Below are 5,332 nucleotides of genomic sequence, written 5' to 3' on the forward strand. Positions count from 1 at the left end.
TTATTTAATTTAGAAAAACATTTATTTTATGATCAATGATAATAGTAAAATATATATAGGTACTTACCAATATTTGATAAAAAATGTATTTAACTTGACTTCATATGCAGATATAAACTACTTGTGTAGTTGTGTATGATAAAATAAATTCACATTTTAGATTTCAAAACAAAGATTTGCATCCACAAAGATATAATATGAATAAATAACACCATAGTCACTAAAGTAAAAGTATAATATATTAATATATTAAGTGTACCTACAATAAACCAATATACACTTATAAATATATTATAATACAAGTTATACGCACATTCGTTTTGCTCACATTATTTTTGGTGTGTTAACACTTAGTAGTTAGTAACAAAAATAATAATTCCCGAAAAATTGTGAATGCATAATGTCTACAATAGTAAAATATAATATTATATATATATCAATTATCAAGTGACGAGTGTTTAAAACTTTTGAACAAATTATTTTGAAATATAGGTAGTAATAAGTATTTTAAGACATAAAAATGTCGACAGGCACACTATGGATGTTGGATTATAGGACATTAGAGCATATATGTATCGTTTGCGATAGTTGCAATTATTATTTCATATCATGATATTGTATTATAATATAATATAATTCAGACTGGCCAAAAGTGTAGAGCATCGTCCGTGTATTATATGGGCCTTCCCCAAATCAAAAATGTTTAAAGTGCAAGGACCTTTTAAACTAAAATGAAATAGTAGTACACTGGTAATATGCCAGTACTTTGCCAACGTTGGCACAACTACGGCAAACTCTGGCTGGCCCACGCTCGCAATTCATTCGGTGCCCGTAGTATGCCCGTACTGAGTCAATACTGGCCGACAGTGCTAGTTTTCCAGTACTACCGTAGTACTGGCTAACACATTTAGCCAGTACTGTATCCGTAAGGGCCAGCCAACTGTCAGGGAGCCAATACAGGTGCAGTACTGCGCCTGTTGTGAGGAATGGCGTAAGTCATATATTTCCGATAGGAAATATAACTGCAGTTATATTATAAGAGAAAGCTACAGTGTTGTGCCAAGTTTTTGTTAAAATGAGAATATCTATTTTTTTGTTGTGTATATCATTTTCCAGAAACAAAATTAAATCTTCAAAAGTAGCGTTTAGACTTCGTATATTAGTACACATAATATTTAAGTTAAAACAGTTTTTTATTGTATGATTTATGCTATCAACGAATTCAGAAATAGATTCATAGTACTTTGTGTAATAACTATCAAATTTTTCTATCATAATTATTAGAAAAAAAAAATTAACTTAGAATTAACATTATGAAAACAAATAAATAAACTTATAGACTGTATATTATGTTATTATTTGATTTTTGAGATAGATGCTTCATCCTCTATATTTATAGTCATCGAGCCCTCGTTTTTTTTAACAGATATTTTATTATTTTTGAACCAGAGAAATTTGTAACCAACCGCTTTTGATATATTCCTTGTCTTGAAAAATAGATTCATAAATGTTGATGTCATCTGCTCATTTACATAAATTGCCTTGTTATTCCATTTGTCGTCAATATGTTTTGCTACCATTTTTTTTTTTTTATAAGATCCATGACCTTACGCTTTTCTTCAACGGACTTGAAACATACCGAGATCTTCTTAGGCTTATCCGTGAACTTAGACGGTATGCGAAAAGCATTTTTAACTTTTATATCTAATCCCAGTGTTGATGTAATTTTATCCATAGTATCTGTACAAATTTCGTTTTGAATTTCAGGCACACCAATAAGTTCTACATGACACTCCAGCGATTTTTGTTCAATAATATTAACTCGTTGTGATAATTTTCAAATTTCTTTCTGAAGAACTATATTTTTTTCTTTTATTTGTTTATTTTCATCCTTTAATTCATTGATTGTAGACACTATAGACACTAACGATTTCAATTGTTGGCCAAAATGATCAAATTGCGTACTCATAAATTGCACAGAGTCGATTACACCTTTTAAAGTTTCATCAGTTATTTCATTTCCTTTTGAAGTTAATAATTTATTTGTTTTGCTCAATAAATTATCTTGCTCCTTACTAAATTTACAAGTGTTGCAGGACCAGTTATCTCTCGCTTGTTTGTTCAACTTACGAAATTTTTCCTCCCCGAGACCCGCACAGATAAAGTGGGTAAACTCTTTACATATAAAACAACGAATTTCATATCCTTGATGGATATTATTATTGCAAACTACGCACAGCATTATAAAAACTTGAAAACACTTTACATTAATAATATCAAGCGATAATGAAAACGTGTTATGATTATCGAGACGAACGACCGTATCCAAACAGTAACTTTATAATTTATATACCTAATTTATTTTTGATCTATTCGAACGAGTATTGGTGAGTATCGGTGAAATGTCAGATAGACTCAGTTCTATAAGGAACACCAACATTTTTATGACTGACAGGTTCAAGAGATACATTTATATCTAGATGAACATTTTTTTAATTAAAATTTGTAGGTAGGTACTTAACCAATTGTATTCAAATCTTTCTAGTTATATAAATAATACCTTAATAACTGTCATCTGAAGATGAACTCATCTTACGCTTTTTATTGGATATACACTGAACGAAAAAAGGACGTATTATTAAAAAAAAAGTACATTGGATTAATAAATTTAGACATCAAAATATCTCCGATGAAAACGGTTATTGATATAATCATCTAATGTTTATAAACAACATATTTGATGTATCGGAACGTTTAATGAATAAAAAGGGTTTTATTTTATTTATAATTTATGTTTATTAATATTAAAATTCTAATTATTAATATAACGTTCGAAGTTAATTTTATTAGCAATACATTTTATCATACTGGTAAAGCCTAGTTATTTATTTGATATGTATGAATTCTTGATTCAATGTTACAGATAATTCTATCAATAAATAGTTGTAGTTGATTCAATAGATAGGTGTTGTTGAATTAATGAATGCAATATTTATTTATAAAAAACTATATAATTGTATAAATTAATTTAAATTATTAATTTAATGGATGCAATATTTATTTATAAAAAATCATATTATTGCATAAATTAATTTAAATTATTGATTTAATAAATATATTTTTATAATATACCTAATTAATTTTGCTTTACAGTAAATTTAGTTACTGTTAAAAATTACTATTGTTGAACTAAATAATTAGTTAATAACTAATTAAGACTTATATTATAGAAATATAATATGTAATAATTTATTAAACAAATTATTAATTTACCCTATATATAAGGTTACCTATAAGTGTTAAAAAAAGCTAACCAAAAAGAAGAAGGTTTGTAAATAATTGTGATGAAATAAAATTAAACAGATTTATATTGTTTAATATAGTTTTATAATTATATAATATTAATAATAAGCATAAAATAATAATGTAACAAAATACCTATTGTAATATAGTAATAAAAGTATTTATACATAACAAAATTGCACTCTTCTAGTATCTTTTTAAATTGTTATAAAACAATATTGAAATGTAGTTAATATTTGAATTTTTAAAATAGAAAATAGGTACATTAAAAAGATAGTAAATCATTGTGATGAAATAAAATTAAACAGATTTATATTGTTTAATATACCTAGTTTTATAATTATAATATTAATAATAAGCATAAAATAATAATGTAACAAAATACCTATAGTAATATAATAATAAAAGTATTTATACATAACAAAATTGCATTTTTCCAGTATCTTTTTAAATTGTTATAAAACAATATTGAAATATAGTTAATATTCCAATTTTTAAAATAGAAAATAGGTACATTAAAAAGATAGTAAATATTTGTGATGAAATAAAATTAAACAGATTTATACTGTTTAATATACCTAGTTTTATAATTATAATATTAATAATAAGCATAAAATAATAATGTAACAAAATACCTATAGTAATATAATAATAAAATTATTTATACATAAAAAATTGCACTCTTCCAGTATCTTTTTTAATTGTTATAAAACTATACTAAAATTTAGTTAATATTAAAATTAAAAAAATAGAAAATAGGTACATTAAAAAGATTTTTTTTGCAAGTATTCTAATAGAATATGAACTTTAGAATAACTTCTGGTGCCTTTAAAGTTATAAAAAAAACATTCAAGAAATGTGTAAAACATATTTGACTCTTCTGGAAATTGCATGTCAAAAAGATACATTGATTTAAAACAAGTATCTAATGCTTTTAAAGCGCTTTTAAAATTATAACGCACTCCCTCAATGTGAAGGAATATATCTTTAATAGTAAATATATCTTCCCCAACGCAGTAGAGTGAAGGCTGAACTGAAATTTTGGTTTTTCGAATATGTTCGATGTGATCTTCTATTACTTGTTGTGTTTCCCCGACAAAAATTACAGATTCTTGTGAATCTTTTATAGTGAATTTTGTTGTTACCTTCTTATTTGTTTTTGGATCGATTCGAATTATTTTATTCGTTGGAACAAAATACCCATGCAATGCCCAAATCAAAGCAGCATCGCGTCCATCTAAAACATTCATAAAACATATACTAATAAATTGCAAAAATTATTTAAAAATATGATTTTAACTTACTCTCCGATATTCCAATATCAGTCTTTAATGAGTCAGTTTTCTTCTGTGCGCATTAATTCTGAATTTTCACAGCTTAATTTTTGTGTCATTTCTTTTGGAGCTCTACAAAGTCTGCAAAAATAACTGCTAGAGAAAGATTTACTGAAATTGAGAAAACAGTTTAATCCTAAATTGTCACCTACGACTAAACCTAAGATAAAATGTATTTTGATTGTTACATTATTGCTATCATTAATATCAATTCCATTTATTTCTAAATCTTTTAACTCATCTATGAGACATTCAAAACATTTTTCGTTGCCAAATTGTTTTAAATCTGATGTCTTCGTAATAGCAGCATAAAAAATATTTTCCAATCTAGATTCTTCCATTGGTAAACATGGGAATGAGTAATATAAGTTGCAAATGGAATGTTTTGAAGCATTAGACCCAAGAGGATTGTTTATTTCAAAATCATCTACATATAAAATATAAGGTATTAAAGTTTTTCCCGGGTATAGTTTCATTTTTTCTCTCCATAGTTCACCTTGTACAAAATTAGTTAGCCTAACATTATTTTGTTTTAAAGATGTAATGTAATTAAGAGTAGGGCTAATTAATTTATTTACTTCAAAAAATGTTTTGAATTGGAATTTTAATGGCATCAAAATACCTTTGGTTGTTATTTGTCTGTTTTGTAGTTCTCCGGATCGATGGGCTGGCATTAATTGATCATTAATTGTCAC

The sequence above is a fragment of the Acyrthosiphon pisum genome, chromosome A1 (assembly GCF_005508785.2).
Source record: "Acyrthosiphon pisum isolate AL4f chromosome A1, pea_aphid_22Mar2018_4r6ur, whole genome shotgun sequence".
NCBI classification, from domain to species: Eukaryota; Metazoa; Arthropoda; class Insecta; order Hemiptera; family Aphididae; genus Acyrthosiphon; species Acyrthosiphon pisum.